The following is a 20,503-nucleotide window of genomic DNA, read 5'->3' on the forward strand; positions in this document are numbered from 1 at the left end:
TTCAAAGCACTGACATCTGTAAATATATATATCACTCTAGTTTTCTGGCAAAATTATATTTGAATTCCTTATATGCTCGTTGAAGTAAAATTTAACATACTTTCCAAAACATTATGTTGACTCAAGCTTTTACATTTTTTTCGTGGTAGAAACGGCTTCCTAGGTATTAAAACCAGGGCTTAAAAATAACATGCAAAGATCAGGTAGCAAAGACCTCACTCAGATCTTTTATGGAAACCAAAGCACCTATGCATTACTTAGGAATTGCCTGTGAACCACTACAATAACAGCAACTTGGCTGTTATTCACTTTCCAGTGACTCAGAGCTCAAGCTCTTTACAACACCAGTAATGAGATGTTCCCTTTGAAAAAGCCCCAACAATTCATTTAAAGCATTTTTCAGTCATCTCTGCACATGTTTATTGTTTGCTGCCCCAGAAACTTAACTAAATATAAGCATGGCATTTTAAACTCAGATTGCTTTGTTACTGAAGGCAGAAGCATTACTGCACCTTTATGTCAAATTGGAAAGCAAAACTTCTGGTTGGGAAGCCCATTTTCATAAAACCACCAGAGATCCAACATGTCCTGCTCTTAGAAACAAAGCAGGCAGACACAAACTTCAGTTATGTAATGTCTAAAAATGCAGACCTGATGTTTTCCATCTCTGTTTGCCTCCATGGCAGGGAATGGTGATTAGAAAACAAACAAAAGAACCTCTTGAATTAGCTTCATCTGGAGACTGAGATGAAGAAGGCCAAAACTTCCATGATAAAAACCATATCAGCCTCCAACTGCAACAGGAGTAACTGGTGAGGTGCAGGTAGGTTCCATCTGAGCCAAGCCAGCTAGTGTGGCTGACTGCAACAATGAATGTAACAACAAGGACGTACAGTGAGATCAAACATGCAAGATACCCAGAAAGGGCTGGGGAAGTAGATTTAAGGATGTCATCCGTTCACATAACTAGTTAAATCTTCTACTTGAGCCTGAGTAATAGAGGCTGTGCTTTTAAGTTTAATACAGGACTGTGTTTCATCTAATTATCTTACAAAACTCCTAAAACTGAGTTAATCTCAGGAAAAATCACTTTGCTTTTACTGAGAATAATCATTTTCACATGTATGGTTTAGAATAAAGTGCTTGATAACAAATGGCCCACACACATAGGAAAATATGTTCAACATCACTAATGATCAGGGAAATGCAAGTCAAAACCACAATGCACCTCACTCCTGCAAGAATGGCCATAATCAAAAAATAAAAAAATAATAGATGTTGGCGTGGATGTGGTGAAAAGGGAACACCGCTATACTGCTGATAAGAATGTAAACTAGTACAACCACTATAAAAAACAGTGTGGAGATTCCTTAAAGAACTGGAAGTAGAACTATCATTTGACCCAGCAATCCCAATACTGGGTATCTACCCAGAGGAAAAGACACTTGCTCATTCATGTTTATAGCAGCACAATTTGCAGTTGCAAAAATGAAGAACCAGCCCAAATGCCCATCATTCAATGAATGAGTGGAAAGAAACTGTGATATATATGTGTGTGTGTGTATGTGTATCACAGTTACATATATATGTGATGGATTACTAGTCAGCCATAAAAAAAGAATGAATTAATGGCATTTGCAGCAACCTGGATGCAACTGAAGACTACTATTCTAAGTGAAGTAACTCAGGAATGAAAACCCAAATATCATATGTTCTCACTCATAAATGGGAACTAAGCTATGAGGATTCAAAGGCATAAGAATGAGACAACAGACTTTGGGGACTTAGGGGGAAAGGATGGGAAGAGGATGAGAGATAAAAGACTACAAATTGGGTTCAGGGTATACTGTTTGAGGGATGGGTGCACCAAAATATGACAAGTCACCACTAAAGAACTTAGTAACCAAATACCACCTGTTCCTCACAAACCCATGGAAATAATAATAAAAAAGTGTTTGATAAACTTCTTTTTTTTTTTTGAGATGGAGTTTCACTCTTGTTGCAATGGCGTGATCTTGGCTTGCTGCAACATCCATCTCCTGGGTTCTAGCAATTCTCCTAACTCAGCCTCCTGAGTAGCTGGGATTACAGGCACCTGCCACCACACCTGGCTAATTTTATGTATTTTTAGTAGAGATGGGGTTTCACCATGTTGGCCAGGCTGATCTTGAACTCCTGGGCATGATGGTGGGTGCCTATAATTCCAGCTACTTGGGAGGCTGAGGCAGGAGAATCATTTGTACCCAGGATGTGGAGGCGGAAGTTGCAGTGAGCTGAGAACACTGCACTCTAGCCAGGGTGACAGTGCAAGACTCTGTCTCAAAAAAAAATCCTTGTCTTTATTGTGGAGTCCTTTGGAATTTTACTGGCAGTGGAACAATATTATTAATGGTATATTAGCATTATAGAGACCCTGTCTTTCAGGGAGCTATTGGTTTCTACATATTTATTAATTTCACTTGCTTTGGATAAAAGAATACGTTATCTGTTGCCCAAAGATAACTGGTGATCCACCGGCCTTGGCCTCCCAAAGTGTTGCGATTACAGGCATGAGCCACTGTGCCCAGCCTGATAAACTTCTTAATACATACCTGTAGTAAACTCAAAAAAGAGAGGAGAGTAAAGTAGTGGGACTATTTTAAAGATGATGAAAGAGAACCCAAGGTGACTAATTTATTGTCACTTGTAGTTCCCAAAGAGAAGAAAACAAAGTTCCTGGAATCCTTGCCTAATTACTGAGTCCTCTGGGCCACCCAAGTTCAATTACCTTTTAAATTACCTTAAATCGCACAGGGGCCCTGATGTTAGAAGGACCATAAACAAGGAATGAGTAGGTTGAATCCAACCCCTGAGCCACTCAGACTAAGTACTGAGTTTGTTCAGTGGGAGGGAAGTGTGGCAATGGGAAGAACATAAATTCATGACACCAGGAAAGGGTCATGTCCCCGCACTGCCTTCTAAGCTAACTGACATCCAGCAAGTCAGGCTGACTCAGGGTCTCTGTGCCCTTCTTATCTGCAAAATGGAAATCCTGCCCATGCCTGCTCCCATATACCTTAGAAAGCAGAGAAGCACAAATGTGAACAAAGTATGTGAAAGTTTTTAATAAACTCTAATAAAACAATTACTATTCCTATTAGAAGTTAGCTGATTTCTAACCACATAACGATTTATCCTCAATAAGCATTTACAGAGGATGGACCAAGTAACCAAACATTAAGATGTTAGAGACACAAAACACAGCTCCTGCAAGAGCTAAATAGCTATTGGAGAATGACACCATAAAACCAAGTATAAAAAGCACTTTAATGAAAGTATACAAAAGGTGTCATACAAGTACAAACAAGGAATCACTACTAATTAAGGGACAATAAAGAATCTTAAGTAACAGAACACAATTAAATGACAATGATAGGTATACAGAGATTACTTCAGTCAAAAGAAATAAAAGACAAAGAAAACAGACAAATATAAAACAAAAGCAATCATACCTTCTCTAGAAATCATGCTGCTTCTTGCCGGTGTGGTGGCTCACACTTGTAATTCTAACACTTTGGGAGGCAGAGGTGGGTGGATCACCTGAGGTCAGGAGTTTGAGACCAGCCTGACAACATGACAAAACCCCGTCTCTACTAAAAATACAAAAATTAGCTGGGCATGGTGGCACACACCTGTAATCCCAACTACTCAGGAGGCTAAGGAAGAAGAATCGCTTGAATCTGGGAGTTGGAGGTTGCAGTGAGCTGAGATCGTGCTACTGTACTCCAGCCTCTGTGACAGGGGCAAGACTCCAACTCAAAAAAAAAAAAAGAAATGAAATCATGCTGCTTCTGGCATGAAGCTGTCTGCCTACAATAATAGCCTCAAAGGTTCCACCAAAGAGTGAGCACTATGTAAACTAACAACCGCACACATGGAAGGCGAGAATGCAAAGGGCTTCTTCACACTCTGTTCAAGTCTTTCCGACCCACAGACACATTCCTGTACAACAGAAGGCCTTTGCTGGGTGGTGAGGATGTCATGGGAAATGAATAATTCCCTCACTTCCTGTTGACTTTAACTCTTTTGGGCATTGCAACTGATTAGCAGAAGGGCGAATACTTACAACTTTAACTTTCAAAACAACAACTGGCTTATGGGTTAGCACACATTCACAAAACCAGTTTCTATGGGCATTTAGAATAAATGTATGAGAGAAGTAATTAATTTATTTATTTTCTGTCTCTGCTGAACTTAACCTGCTAAAAAGTGGGCCCGGGTCTTTGTTAAATGCGCAAGAGTACCAGACCAGTGATAAGATCTAAGCAAAAAGGTGACTCACCTCTTGTTTGAAAGGGCAGATATACTCAGCAGTGATGAGCTGCATCTATGACCTTTCCCTCCCTTTTGGACTGAATCTGTGACAACAATCTTGGCTACGAATCAGCCTCTTAGGAATTTAGTCAGGAAACAAGCGAGGCTGGCAAAGGGAGACAAAACACTGTCTCTGACCCTCAAAGATAAGCACAAAATAAGGCAAATAGCAGAATGAGTGTTTGTCATTTAACTATGCACAGACTGAAGGACAGAAAAATCTCTGCCCATCACATAGGATAAAATTGTATAAGGTATGAAGGATAAGAATACGAGGAACTAGGCTGGGCGTGGGGGCTCACACCTGCAATCCCAGCACTTTGGGAGGCCGAGGCGGGTAGATCACAAGGTCAAGAAATCAAAACCATCCTGGCCAACATGGTGAAACCCTCTTTAAAAAATAATAATAATATAAAAAAAGATTACTAGAAACTATATTTTCATCTCCCTAATCTGGGTTTATATTAAAACAGTTTCTGCTGGCCGGGTGCAGTGGCTCATGCCTGTAATCCCAGCACTTTGGGAAGCCGAGGCAGGTGGATCACCTGAGGTCAGGAGTTCGAGACTAGTTTGGCCAACATGGTGAAACCCTGTCTCTACCAAAAATACAAAAAATTAGCTGGGCATGGTGGTGCATGCCTGTAGTCCCAGCTACTTGGGAGGCTGAGGCAGGAAAATTGCTTGAACCCAGGAGGTGGAGGTTGTGGTGAACCGAGATCATGCCATTGCACTTCAGCATGGCAATAAGAGCGAAACTCTGTCTCTAAAAATTAAAAGTAAATCGAAACAACAATTAAAAAAAAAAACAGTTTCTAAATTTATTATGGGCTATTATCATTAGCATGGCACAGATTTTTATCAAACAATGTGTGAACATTCTGAAGTTGAATTCTGGAACTATGATTAATCCATACTTCTTGGATTGTTTTGCTCTGACATTAGCATGATAGACATTTGATAGCTAGGACTCAAACAGCTGAGTCAGGGACTGCTACGGCTATACTAAACTCATTAAACATATCCTGCAGAGGACTCCCTCAATGTGGATGGACATGTGTTAAAGATGGAATGCTGTATTTGATAAAATGTTTAAAAACAAAATATAGTTCTTGTAAGTCCTAATCTAAAACCAAGATTAAAAAGTTATAGCGGGCTGGGCTCAGTGGCTGACACCTGTAATCCCAGCACTTTGGGAGGCCGAGATGGGTGGATCACAACGTCAGGAGACCATCCTAGCCAACATGGTGAAAGCCTGTCTCTACTAAAAATACAAAAATTAGCTGGGTGTGGTAGGGTGCACCTGTAGTCCCAGCAACTTGGGAGGCTGAGGCAGGAGAATCACTTGAACCCAGGAGGTGGAAGTTGCAGTGAGCCGAGATCACACCACTGCACTCCAGCCTGAGAACACAGACTCCGTCTCAAAAAAAAAAAAAAGTTATAGCTAATATTTATTGCATACTTACTAAAGTACTTACTACTTAATGTATGTTAATCCTTTACTGCATTATGTTGTTAAATCCTAACCACCCTGTTAGAGAGCTGCTATGATTACTACTTTACAGACAAGGAAACTGAGATTTTAAAAGATGAAGTTACTTGTCTAAGGAAATACGGTCAGTGAGTAGAAACAAGACTCTAAGATACACACAAAGCCCCATATGACAATTCTAGAGCAAATTAATTACCCTGGGATAATATGGCTAACATTTTAGGTACATGAACATGGTGCTTCAAATTTTAGTTGTCAAACACCAGTAACTTTAACTATTATTTATTTTAAAATGTTTGTTAATCCCATGACCCAGAGAGTTAATTTCTAAATATCATCTTTACACCTGGGAAGTAGTTTATACTTAATTTTTTTTAACAAAAATCATCTCTATAATACTTCTATGTTATTATAAGTTCCCTAAGGGAATGGTAGAAGACAGGTTCCTGAATAAACACAGCAAAAAGTTGTTCTCTAACTAAATAGCTACCCTCAATTCTCTTAGTGACCTTGGACACATTACTTGGAATGTTTGCAAGGGTATAATAACTGTGACTTCATTTAGGCGAAACAAGTGCTTCTGCAAATGTTTACATAGTCCTAATTGCCCAAACCTTTTACTAGTGTTTCCCTGCGACATCATTTTTCATTTAGCCAATAAATAGAAACACTTGTAAAAATGTTTGCTTAAAACAACCTGCAAACAAATGTTTCTGTCAAAAGAATTAAAAGAAATATTTCAAATTGGATGTTACAATCAATAATTCAAACATATTTTAATGATTAAGGCATATTTAAATAAATTGCCAGCCAGGCGCAGTGGCTCATGCCTGCCATCCCAGCACTTTGGGAGGCCAAGGTAGGTGGATCACCTGAGGTCAGGAGTTCAAGACTAGACTGGCCAACATGGTGAAACCCCATTTCTACTAAAAATATAAAAATTAGCTGGCTGTGGTGGCGGATGCCTATAATTCCAGCTACTCAGGAGGCTGAGGCAGGAGAATCACTTGAACCCGGGAGACAGAGGTTGCAGTGAGCCAAGATTGCCCCATTGCACTCCAACCTGGTGACAGAGAGAGTCTCCATCTCAAAAAAATAAAAATAAAATAAAATGAATTGCCTCTTTCTAAAACTAACTTGACTTTTTTGGGGGGACAGGCAAATATCAATGTATGTGGGGTTCAAACAAAATAACAAAATTGACCTACAACTTTCAATCTTGTTTCTAAAATCTACTAAAAGATGACATGCTGGCTGGGTGTAGTGGTTCATGCTTATAATCCCAGCACTTTGGGAGGCCAAGGAGGGTGGATCTCCTAAACTCAGGAGTTCAAGATCAGCTTGGGGAACAGGGTAACACCCTGACTCTACCAAAAATACAAAAAACTAGCCAGGCATGGTGGTGTATGCCTCTGGTCCCAACTACTCAGGAGGCTGAGGTGGGAGAACTGCTGGAGCCTGGGAGGCAGAGGTTGCAGTGAGCCAAGATTATGTCACTGTATCCCAACGTGGGTGGCAGAGTAAGACCCTGTCTCAAAAAAAAAAAGTTATGCCCAGGTTTCATATTACCATGCTACCATGAAAATACAGAGATCTTAGCTAACCTTTCAGTGTGTGGCAACCACTTTTGAACCACAATATTTGGAATTAGCCGATCTGGGTCTTAACTTTCTATTTATCATTACCAGAAGTGTGATTCTGAACAAGCGACTTGAATCTGAATTTCAGTTACCAGAATCCATGGGGGACTGGTTCCAGGATCCCCTCAGACATTAAAATCTGCGGATGCTCAAGGCCCTTATATAAAATTGTATAATATTTGCATATAACCTATGAACATCCTCCCATAAGTCATCTCTAGGTTACTTACAATATCTATTACAGTGCCTACACATCCTCTCATCTGGTGGAGTCAATGTAGTACTCAGCATTTAGCAAACTCAAGTTTTGCCTTTTGGAACTTTGTGGAATTTTTTTTCCTAATATTTTTGATGCATGGTTGGTTGAATTTACGGATGTGGAACCCACAGATTCAGAGGGCCAACTATACTTTGTCTGTGATGTAGGGCAAATAAGGATACCTGTCTCACCTTTTTTTGGAGTGCAAATCAAATAACATAATGTGGTGTTTTATGGACTCCAGAGCAGTGCACATAATGCCTATTGGTGTCTGATACCAAGGAAAAGGTCACCACATTCTCTTTGATCACCATTATAAACCAACGAACTGGTGGAGAGAGTGGTGACAGCAATCAGTTTAGGAAGCTTTGAAATAAGGTTTTAATCTACTCCAGGGTTCCTCCTGCATTTTAAAGACAGTAGGAGTTGCTGTGCATCAGCTTCTCTGGTGGTCTTGGAAAGGCGGGATTGAGTGGCACAAGTGTTGCATAAAAATTCAAAAGAAATATCACTTCTCAAAAAGAAAAAATGAAAAAAAAAACCCACCTTTGCTGCCCAAGTTTTCCTACAGCTAGGATACTTTCCCCTTCCTCTCTTTTTTCTTGTAAGTTTCTTGAAAAAACTTGTTCTTTATACTTTCTGACTCCATTTCTCATTGCCCATTCATTCTCCCTTCAAGAAGCAGTTTGATTCTGCCCCAGCTGAAACTTCATAGGAAAAGATCACCAATGATTCTCTCTTTGCTAAACCCTAAAGACTTTTCACTTAGTATCTGACCTAACCACACAGCAGTATTTGACCTACTGATCACCCACTCCTTGCACTGCTCTCATGAATTCACGGATGCAGTTTCTCCTGGTATTTCTCCTTCAACTCTGGATGCTCCTCCCACTACCCTCTACGGGCTCCCCTTCCTATGCCCATATCATAAATGTGGGTGTTCCCATTTTGCCCACAACCCTCTTATTTAGTTCTCTTCTGTTCTCCCCCTGAGTTATCTTCTCCATCCTGTGGCTTCAGCTGCAATCCAAGTGGCAGACAAGAAACATATTACTCTCAAGCTCTAGACCTGCAAATGCAATGGTGAATGCTTCATCTATCTCAAACCTGCCCCTCCTCCCAGTATCCACCATAGAATAAGGACATATCCTCTGTCTCCAAAAGACAAACATCATTCTTGATCCTTCCGGCTCCTTCACTCCAATCAGCAAGTCATATGAATTCTCATCTACAACACTGGCCACATCCACCCATTTCTCTGTCTCCAGTGCCTTCATTCAATCACCACCATCCAATTTTCTTCCCTTCAGTCTTGCCCTCCTCTAATCCATTCACCACACTGAAACCAAAATGTTCTTTCTGAAATTAAAACCCTATTGCCACTTGGATAAACTACACACATCTTAACATTACCTGAAAGAGTTCATGGCCACTTACCTTCTTGGCCTTATCTCTTGAATCTCTCCCTCCATCCCTACCCTCACCCCACACCCAGTCCCACCTCAACCCCTCTCTGTATTTACATATGAAGAATTTATAGAGGCCAGGCACAGTGGCTCATGCCTGTAATCCCAGCACTTTGGGCTGTGGTTGTGCCACAGCATCTCAAAAAAAAAAAAAAAAAAAAGGATTTATAGAAATACAGCAGGTATGGTGGCTCACACCTGTAATCCCAGCACTTTGGGAGGCCAAGGTGGGAGGATTTATTGAGGCTAGGGGTTCAAGACCACCTGAACAACATAGTGAGACCCCATCTCTACAAAAAAAATTTAAAATGTTAACCAGGTGTGGGGACCTGAGCCTATAGTCCTAGCTATTCAGTAGGCTGAGGTAGGAGGATGGCTTGGGCTCAGCAGTTTGAGGCTACAGTGAGCTATCATCATGCCACTGCACTCCAGCCTGGGCAATAGAACAAGACCCTGTCTGAAAACGAAACCAAACCTGGAATTTCCACATGCTTTCTCACCCACCCTGTTTCCCTCCTTACCTCCCCCGCCCCCCAACACACAACCTGGCTAATTCTAATTCAGCTGTCCAGTCCTTGATGAGGAATAACTTCTCTCTATGATCCGCCCACCTTGGCCTCCCAAAGTGCTGGAATTATAGGCGTGAGCCACCACACCTGGCCCTGAATGGCCTCTTATATGCTCCCATAGCACCCAGATTTCCTCCATTATTATATCTCAAACTATTGTTTTTACTTTATAATTTTTTGCCATTTGTATAAACCATACATATCTTAACATTACCTGAAAGATCTCTTCACAAATTTGCATGTCATCCCTGTACAGAAGCCATGCTACTCTCTGTGTCATTTCCATTTTAGTGTACGTGCTGCTGAAGCAAGCCGCAAGTTATTTTCAAATGGCCTGTTTTCTGTCTGTCTCCCCCACTAGACTGTAAGCTTCACGAAGGCATGGACTGTGCCTGCCTTGTTCAAGTTGCATTCCTAGCTCCAAGTACTATGCCATGGCACAAAACAAGTGCTCCATTCTTTACTGCTGAATCAACAAATCAATGAATCCCTGAAGGTGGAAGAGAAGTTGTTCTGGAAAAGTTAGAGCACTGGTAAAAGTGGATCAAGAACCTATAGAAGCAGAGCATTCAGCTAATTCCTGGAGCAAAAGATCTGCTAGTTATATTTCTGATGTTTCTAACCTGTACTACATGTTTCTTGTTCTGTAACTAAAAAATAAACATTTATATAACCACATCTAGAGAACACAAGGTGAATTGGATATTTAACAATGTTCCAGTTAGATAAGCATTCACAGGTAAACTGGATAATGACAGACAGGACAGCTTTAGTTTGTACTAAATTATAAACTGGTTACATGAGTCAGGAGAACTGGGTAAATAAATCCCTACCATGCTCATAAATGTGGCATATAATTGGGGGATTCTATTTGAACCACATAATTCAACAATTAACAAGTGTATGAAAAACCAAATGTTAATGAAAACAGCGTGCCTGACATCTCAGTGCAATGGCCTCCGTATTTTGACTTTGGTTTTTGCTCGTAACTCATACTGTCATTAAGATTAATTACACATACAGAACAAATAAAACTTTTACCTTGTCAGCACAAGGGTAAATTAGACATGTTTTTCAATGTCTAGTATGATCCATAGCAGCCAATGAAACAGAGCAAACATAATGCATGGAATTTATTGCTGGTGGTCATTTTTATCACACTCTCACTCAGCACTGAGTTCTCTGAATTAATTGGCCTGCATCAGAAACTCCAAGCTATGACATAGTTCACTTCCTTATGAACCAAATACCAAATGTAATCTAAAAGAAGAAAGCAAGAAGAAAAAAACAACTCCTTGCTGGATATCCCACCATATCTTTTCTTTTAAGGGGTTAATACTTGCTGAAGCAAATCAGCATTTGGCCAGCGACCAGTGGGGCCACAGACACTGTACTTTTCTAAGGATGTTGGAGGACAGGATGACGTGAAATAGGATAGGGGGACAATGGTAAAATAAAACTAACAGCAGCAGTAGCTTGGTGCTCCTGGAAACTATCTAAAGAATCCTAAAAAAATCTGCCCAAACAATCTAATCTTCTCCAAGTTCCCATTAAAGTCAGGTCTTTTGAAACTACTCATTAAACTAGTACCTGTCTATCTGCCTACTTCTTAAATATGCAAATGACTGACTTCAAGTCTTAAGCAAAGGCTATATACAAGACTAAACTGTAATAGAGTATGTCAAGTATCTCATAAATATTCAGTAAATATTAGCTTTGGATTTTTTAAATTCAGGTGTTATTGGGCTAGGTCCAGCTTGGTTTTCCTAATCAGGCACCATTTTTTTTTTTTTTGCAAATGGTTACATATTCTTCACAGTTGTTTCCCACTAGTATTATTAACCTGGGTCCATAGCCCAAACCTAAGTCCATCAATCTATGAGAAAACAAATACATGTGCCTTCTTTTTCTATGACTTCTATATGAAATTCAGTGATCCTTCTACCATGAAGCTTTCACTTACTGCCCTACTATGAAATAGTTTCCAACTTTATTTTCAATCTTTTCAATAATTTGTTTTCTATCTTATTTTCTTTAAAAAATCACTTTCTGCCACATACTTATTAATGGATTTTATCTCCAGTATTTGACTGCACTATGTTTTACAGCCATTGTATTTCCCACAATGTAGAAACTTAACAGCTTTTAAAATAATGTTTATTGACTTTTGTGATTATAAGTAAGTACTACATGTTCATTGCTTGCCATTTTGAAAATATGGAAGAAAATAAAAGGCAAAATAAACAATGCCTATTCACCCTCCACTGGAAAAAAGCACTGCCCCATCGTGGCCCTTTCAGCCCTTTCCTTATGTAGATTTGGTTTTTGTTTTCTTTTGTTTTTTGAGACAGAGCCTTGCTCTGTCGCAAGGCTGGAGTGCAGTGGTATGATCTTGGCTCACTGCAACCTCCATCTCTTGGGTTCAAGTGATTCTCCTGCCTCAGCCTCCTGAGTAGGTGAGATTATAGGTGCCTGCCACCACACCCAGTTAATTTTTTGTATTTTTAGTAGAGACGGGGTTTCACCATGTTGGCCAGACTAGTCTCAAACTCCTGACTTCGTGATTCGCCTGCCCTGGCCTCCCAAAGTGCTAGGATTACAGGCATGAACCACCGTGCCTAGCCAGATTTTTTTAAAACATAGTTCAGAGCTTATTATAGATACCGTTTTCTGTCACACTTCTCCACACCTAGCAATCATTGGTAACACCTTTCCACGCTGTTAAACTTCTTCATTAAAAAATCCTTCTTAGTGTCTATATAACACTGTATCTTTTGACAACACCATAGTTCTCATTTTGGGGCATTTAGGTTATTACATTTTTTTCTAATTAAAGTCATATTGAGCATCTCTGAACATTAACTTTTAAAATATTTCTGATAAATTCCTTTGGATGGACCATAGAAATGGAATTACTGGGTCAAACGGTAGGAGCATCATTGAGACTTTTCCTACATTCACCCAATGAGCTGTTCAGAAAGGTGACAGCAATTGTGCATCCCTCCTAGAGTTTGCAAGTGTCTCGTGCGCTGCACACTAACTGGTGTGGACGATTTTTAAAATTTATGTTAATTTGAGATTTGGAAAAAATGATACTTTGCTATTATTTCAATTTTTGTTTCCGTATTAGGTGCATAACACATTTCTACAAACTTAGTAACTTAAAACAACACCTATTTATTTTCTCGGTTCTGAAGGTCAGAAGTCTGGATGGGCTTGGCTGGGTTCTCTGCTCAGAACTCTCACACAAGGCTGGAACCAAGGTGGTGGCCAGGCTGAGCTCTTATCTGTTAATAGAAACTCAGGTAAAGAATCCAGTTACGAGCTTATTGGGATTGTTGACAGATTCTAGTTCCTCATGTCAGACGTCCCCATTTCTTTCTATGCTGGTTGGTAGCTGGGGCCACCCTCAGCAACTCCAGACCTCCAGTACTCCTCAAGGCTGCCCAAATTCCTCCTCAACAGTTCCCCTCCACTTTCAACACAGCAACAGCATGCCAAGTCCTTCTCCTGCTTTAAGTCTCTCCAATTTCCCAGACAGAGAAAGCTCTCTACTTTTATTTAGATTAGACCAACCCAGAAAATCTTGCCATTTTAAATTCAACTGTGCCACATAACATAATCAGGAAAGTGATATTATATGCACAGGTTTCACAGATTACAGAGAGCAATTTTAGTAGAGAGGCATTTTTAGAATTCTGCCTCACATAGTCTTTTTTTTTTTTTGAGACTGAGGTTCGCTCTTGTTACCCAGGCTGGAGTGCAATGGCGCGATCTTGGCTCACCACAACCTCCGCCTCCTGGGTTCAGGCAATTCTCCTGCCTCAGCCTCCTGAGTAGCTGGGATTACAGGCACACGCCACCATGCCCAGATAATTTTTTTTGTATTTTTAGTAGAGATGGGGTTTCACCATGTTGACCAGTATGGTCTGGATCTCTTGACCTCGTGATCCACCGGCCTCGGCCTCCCAAAGTACTGGGATTACAGGTGTGAGCCATCGCGCCCGGCCCCCTCACATAGTCTTAAGTGTCGTTCTTATCATTTGTTTGTATTCTCTATAATTAAATCTCAATTACATGACTCTACTAAAAAAGTGAATGACGGCCAGAAGCTGCATTTCCATAATGGCAAAGGCAACTATGAATGGGGTTGCAGCATGCTAATAAAAGTTTGAAGACATAACTTTGCTCACACTAGTATTTAAAATTTTTTAATTGTGGTAAAATACATATAATATAAAATTTACCATATTAACCTTTTTTTTTTTTAAGACATGGTCTTGCTAGGTTGCCCAGACTGGTTTGCAGAGACATAATCATACCTCCCTTAACTGCTAACTCTTGGGTTCAAGCAGTGCTCCCACCACAGCCTCCCAAATCACTGGAATTACAGTCCTGAGCCTTCATATCCAGTCCCATTGTAACCATTTTTAAGTGTACAGTTCAGTATTAAGTACATTCACACTGTTGTGCAGCCAGTCTCCAGAACTCTTCATCTTGCAGAACTGCAGCTCTATACCCATTAAACCAGGAGTCCCAACCCCCATGCCTGCAGACTGGTACTGGCCCATGGCCTGTTAGGATCTGGGCCACACAGCAGGTGAGTGGTGGACTAGCCAAGCATTACCCCCTGAGCTCCGCTTCCTGTCAGATTATCAGCAGCATTAGATTCTTACAGGAGTACGAACCTTATTGTGAACTGTGCATGCAAGGGGTCTAGGTTGGATGCTCCTTATGAGAATCTAATTAATGCCTGATGATCTGAGGTAGAACAGTTTCATCCTGAGATTATTCCCCTCTACTCCCCCACCCCACACTACCCCCTCTGTGGAAAAACGGTCTTCCAGTCCCTGGTGCCAAAAAGGTTGGGGACCGCCGCATTAAACAACAAATCCCCATTGCTTCCCTCCCTCCAGGCCCTGGTGATCACCATTCCACTTTCAATACTGGCATATTTTTATTTTATATATTCGTTAACAAACATGTATATAGCAATTACTATATGCCAGGTACTGTTCTAAGCCTTGAGCTCAGGAGTTCAAGACCAGCCTGGGCAACATGGCAAAACCTCATCTCTGCCAAAAATACAAAAATTAGCCAGGTGTGGTGGCATGTGCCTATGGTCCCAGTCACATGGGAGGCTGAAGTGGGAGGATCTCTTGAGCTTGGGAAGTCGAGACTGCAGTGAGCCATGATCACGCCACTGCACTCCAGCCTGAGTGACAGAGCAAGACCCTGTCTCAAAATAAAATAAAATAACAATAACAATAATAAAAACCCTAATGAGGTCAGTACTGTTATTATTCCCAGTCTACAGATTAGGACACAGAAAAGCTAAGTAAACTGCCCAAGATTACACAACTAGGAAGTGACCGGGCAGGAATTCAGTCTGAACCAGCCCGGCTTTATAGTTTTTGCTGTAACCCAGTATACTGTAAAAATATTCATTGTAAAGAAAAACTCGGGACAGGAGCAGTGGCTCACACCTGTAATCCCAGCACTTTGGGAGGCCGAGGCAGGTGGATCACCTGAGGTCAGGAGTTCAGGATCAGCTTGGTAAACATGGTGAAACCCTATCTCTACAAAAAATACAAAAAATTTGCTGGGTGTGGTGGTGGGTGCCTATAATCCCAGATGCTGGGGAGGCTGAGGCAGGAGAATTGTTTGAACCCAGAAGGCAGAGGTTTCAGTGAGCCAAGATCACGCCATTGCACTCCAGCCTGGACAACAAGAGCGAAAACACTGTCTAAAAAAAAAGAGAGAGAAAAGGAAAACTCATCAGGTATTAATATCATTTCTTCTATGTATAGCTATGTATTATAGGTACGATTTAACTTAATATTCATCTCCTGTCTAAAAGACTATGTGACTAAGATTACAAATGTCTATTACCTTTTTAGAGACTATACGTATAGCCCAGCTTTTGTTAAGGCATTTTCTTAAAGTCAGTCAAACAAAAACTGGCTTGTATTTTAAGTATGCCAATTATAATTTACATGTAGTATTTTATAATAAAATAATTTATAAATACAAATCACAATTCACTACGATTACTTAAATTAAAATATAAAGAAAAAATAGAGCTGTTTCTCTCTGGTTCCTTCCAAGGAAGAAAAAAGAATCAAGAAATAAACTTCTAAATAAGTTTACAACAACATGGCTCAATCTCAGTTTAACCTGGTAAATTTAATTTTGTCTTGCTTTGCAAGGTATACATCTAGACCAGTCGTAATTTGTCATCCTAATATATATCTCAGAAGTAATTTATTTTTAAGAGATAAATGTGAGGTTTCTTTAACTTAATTTTTTAGCTTCTTTTCTATAAAACCAAATTATGCTTGTCATCAGTCATATGGTGTCATTTACTATACATTAAAAACGGACAGAGTCGACAGAAAGAACAATCGTTTTTTCGAAGCACCAGCTTGATGTACATTAAAAGCTCTGCTGGGGTTTGGTTTTACAACCCCCAGGCGGGGATGGCAGGGGTTACTAATAACGCACTCAGCAAGATCACCTACTATTTCAACTACTTTCTCCTCCTATAATATACCTGATTCACAAAAATAAGCAGACAACGCATCATGTAATCTTCCCTCACCCATTAGCCATTGCAATGTGGTACAATCACCAGCACGAAATAAAAACCAGAGCATGGAAGAAACAGCAAAATCACCGCTACCCCTGGAAGCTGCTCGGATATTTACAATGCTGTCGTCCCCACCCCATCCCCCAAACTGGCCGGCCAGGCAGCACAGAAGCAGAGGATGCTCACCCGGGCGCCGGCTTCTACTCTTCCTTCACCTGCGGGGCCTGCAGTCCGCTCCCGGCTTGGGCTTGGCTCCTGCAGCCTGCCGCCCGCCTCACAGTGACAGCCCGCCCGGACGCAGACCATCCCGGCCCGGCTCTGTTTACAAGCGGCTTCTCGCGGTCCCACTCTGAAATGCTTCCCCGGCGGCCCGGGCAGCCAGAACCGGACACACAAAGTTCCAGGCTGCGAGGACGCGTCTTTCCTGCCTGAGGGAGACCTGGCAACCAGGCCGGTCCTGACCCCAGGCCTCCTTATTTCTTTGCTTTCTCATATACAGTTCCTATCATACACATTGTGAAAGCAATGGCGTGTGCCGCGGAGTCTCCTCACTGCTCCACCCAACGCCAAAATCGATGTTTGCGATTGGAAAATGTCACTTAGAACATGTCAGGGTCGGGCTGGTTTTTAGCAGCTCCTTTGTCTAAGAGAATTAATTACTCAAATAAATTCTTTCCAAAAGTGGGACTATTGGTTAGGCGCTGTGGCTCACGCCTGTAATCCCAGCATTTTGGGAGGCCGAGGTGGGCGGATCACGAGGTCAGATGGAGACTTGCCTGGCCAACGTGGTGAAACCTCATTTCAACTAAAAATACAAAAAAAATTAGCTGGGCATCGTGGCGCCCGTCTGTAGTCCCAGCTAGGGGGAGGCTGAGGTAGGAGAATCGCTTGAACCCGCCTGGGCAACAAAAGCAAGACTCCATCTCAGAAAAGAAAAAAAAGAAAAAATTGGGACTAGTAGAACCTGGAGATTGCTTCTTGTAAGGTCTTTTAGGCCAACTGATGGCCCCATGGACGCCATGTTTACCTCTGTGACCTGCACGGACACTCCAGATGAGTTCCTGGAAAATCTAAAGTAACTGGAAGACCATGAAAAGAGGAAAAAGTGATCAACCCCTACAGTGCCTACTGAATTTTAAGACATTCTCTATTGTCCTGCCCCAATCGATAAGGCCATTGGGCTTTGTAACTGACCTTGGTCAACCTTGTGACTCCACATCCCAGGATCCCCCTCCCACCAGGCAACCTAAGACCCCCTCCCAGCTTGCAAAAATCCACCCTAAACCGTAACTTCTGTAACTTTCCACTGCCTACCTCAACCTATAAAACCAGCTCCTATCCCACCACCCTTGGCTGATGCCCTTTTCGGCCTCAGCCCACCCACACCAGGGTGATTAAACAGCCATCTTGCTCAGACAAAGCCTGTTTGGGAGGTCTCTTCTCTCACCAGAGCCCCAAAACTGGAAATGAGAAGTGTTACTTCGCACGTTAACACTTCTCATTTCCAGTTTTGGGGCTTTGGTGAAAATCTGTTTTCACTGTATTTTCCTGTGCAGGTTGAAAGTGGTGGTTTTGAGGTGAGGTCTTCACCCCCACTTGTAGATTTCCAGCAAAATAGAGAGCGTGCGTGCATGTGTGTGCACGCAGGCAGGACGGCCTAATAAGACCACCCACACCCACCCACACTGACTGTGGTGGCTTAGCAGGCATATGATGGTCTGATTGGACAGACCTTCCTTGCAGTTTCCCGCGTATTTTCCATCAGAGCACACTTCTTAGCCATTTTCTCACTTTATAAGTTCACACTTATTTATCTGTTTTATTGGTTTTCCCACTCTCACCCATCTCACCTATAAATTCTCTGAGGGCAGGCACTATATCAGTTTCACTCACCACAATCTAGTAGGCACCTAGCACAGGCCCACTCTATATGTATCTGAATAAAGGAATGAATAAAGGAATGCAAAAACAAAAAACAGGTCAGAGGGGTAAGGTATGAAACATTATAGAAATCTAAAAACCTGATTCCTATTCACATCCCTTAGAAGATTAATAAGCAACTCTTTAACCATTGAGTTAAAAAAAAATTCCTTTGGTTGATGTTCAAAGTTTAAATAGGCTTTCTTTAAACCTTGCAATTTGAGGTACTTTTTTTTTCTTTTTTGCTAGCAACAGGATCTCACTCTGTTGCCCAGGCCAGAGTGCAGTGGTGTAATCATAGATCACTGCAGCCCTGAACTCCTGGGTTCAAGGGATCCTCCCAACTCAGCCTCCTTAGTAGCTAGGACTACAGGCACGCATCACCACACGTGGCTAATTTCTTTAATTTTTTTGGGGGGGAAAGGCAAGGTCTCCCTGTGTTGCCCAAGCTGATCCTGAACTCTTGGCCTCAGGTGATCTTCCTTACTTGCTTTCTAAAAGTGATGGATTACAGGTGTGAGCCACCTCACCTGGCCAGAGGTATATATATATATATTTTAAATTACCTAAACTTGCCTTGGGACCTGGTACATCTGATCTTTGTTGCCTCTGATGAGATTTCTCACTCCTGGCCCATCCCATTACTAAGCCTGGCTAATTTCTCCTTGCTCTTTAAGAAGCAAGTAACAGGTGCCTGGTTTCTCCTGTCACCTGCTTGATCTTCTTCCAAGTGTTCTTTTCTTTTTCTCCTTCCCTTCATTACTACTCTAAAGTTTTTAAATAAACTTTCACTCTAATTAAAAAAAAAAAAAAAAAAAGGCCGGGCACAGTGGCTCATGCCTGTAATTCCAGAACTTTGGAAAGCTGAGGCAGGCAGATCACTTGAGGTCAGGAGTTTGAGACCACCCTGGCCGACATGACAAAACTCTGTCTCTACTAAAAATACAAAACTTAGCAGGGTGTCGTGGCACACGCCTGTAATCCCAGCTACTTGGGAGGCTGAGGCAGAGAATCACTTGAATTTGGGAGGCAGAAGCTGCGTTGAGCTGAGATCTCACCACTGCACTGTAGCCTAGGAGACAGAATGAGACTCCATCTTAAAAAAAAAAAAAAAAAAAAAGCTGTGTTTGCAGAATGACTGAATTTATTCATTCTCACTAATACAGATCCTCAGCACCAGAATTAAGGGTATGATCCCAGAAAAAGGATGAAAGATTTAGGGCTGAGAGTAATCTCAGCTGGGAAGCCACCGGCTGGTGACTGTATGTCAGCTGGGGACATTTTGCCTCTCTAAATGTAAAATATTTAAGTTTTTATCTCCATTCGTAAGGTTATCTGCTAACAGCAGCCCCACTATCTTCTTTTGGCTTTTAATAGACTATTTTTTACAGAAACTTTGGGCTCACAGCAAATTGAGCAGAAAGTATAGGATTCCCAAGTATCTCCTGCTCCCCAAACACACAACCTCTCCCACTATCAACCCTGCACCACAGTGGTACACTTATTACAATCAATGAATCTTCACTGACACATATTACCACCCAAAGTTCATAGTTTATATTAGGGCAACCATCTTTTTTACTTCCTTACACACTAACATTCAGGAAGGCCTTTCTTTCAATAATCAGAATGTTTTTATTTTTTTATTTTTATTTTTTACCTGCACCTCCGCCAACTCCCAGAATGATTTTTAACATAGAGTGGAGCCTCAGTGATTACATGCTGTGGCTCAGTAATTAAGGTTTGCTGGGTGCAGTGGCTCACATCTGTAACCCCAACACTTTGGGAGACCAAGGCAGGAAGATCACTTGAGCCCAGGAATTAGAGGCTAGCCAGAGCAACATAGTGAGACTCCATCTCTACAAAAAATTTTAAAATTAGCCAGGTGTGATGGTACAAGTCTGTGATTCCAGCTACTCAGGAGGCTGATGCAGGAGGATCACTTGAGCCCAGGAGTTGGACACTGTGGTGAGCTATGATCACACCACTGTACTCCAGCCTGAGCAACGGAGTGAGATCTTATCAAAAAAAAAAAAAAAAAAAAAAAAGGAATGAAACGAAACCTAGAAGATGATCTAGTCCAATTGTTAATCTACAGCCACCTTCTTATTTCAATATTTTTAATGGCCTCATATTGCCAGGAGTTCAGACTTCATAGCTTGAGCTTTCCAACTCCTATCCCACCACTGTTTGCTGATGCCCTTTTTGGCCTCAGTCT

The 20,503-nt window shown here is 41.4% G+C and overlaps 1 protein-coding gene and 1 pseudogene across 8 annotated transcripts in view; both read right to left on the reverse strand.

Moving 5' to 3' along the window:
- The window catches only part of PLEKHM3 (pleckstrin homology domain containing M3), a 242,470-nt gene extending 225,759 nt beyond the window's left edge, over positions 1-16,711 (reverse strand). For all 8 annotated transcript variants that reach the window (XM_078328319.1, XM_078328318.1, XM_035305489.3 and 5 more), the window contains exon 1: positions 16,552-16,711. The gene's annotated coding sequence lies outside the window, so the exon portion shown is untranslated. The remainder of the gene's footprint in view (positions 1-16,551) is intronic.
- LOC118154964 (U6 spliceosomal RNA) lies at positions 9,994-10,087 on the reverse strand (annotated as a pseudogene).
- Positions 16,712-20,503: the final 3,792 nt, after the last annotated feature.

Source organism: Callithrix jacchus, chromosome 6 (genome assembly GCF_049354715.1).
Source record: "Callithrix jacchus isolate 240 chromosome 6, calJac240_pri, whole genome shotgun sequence".
Classification (NCBI taxonomy): Eukaryota; Metazoa; Chordata; class Mammalia; order Primates; family Cebidae; genus Callithrix; species Callithrix jacchus.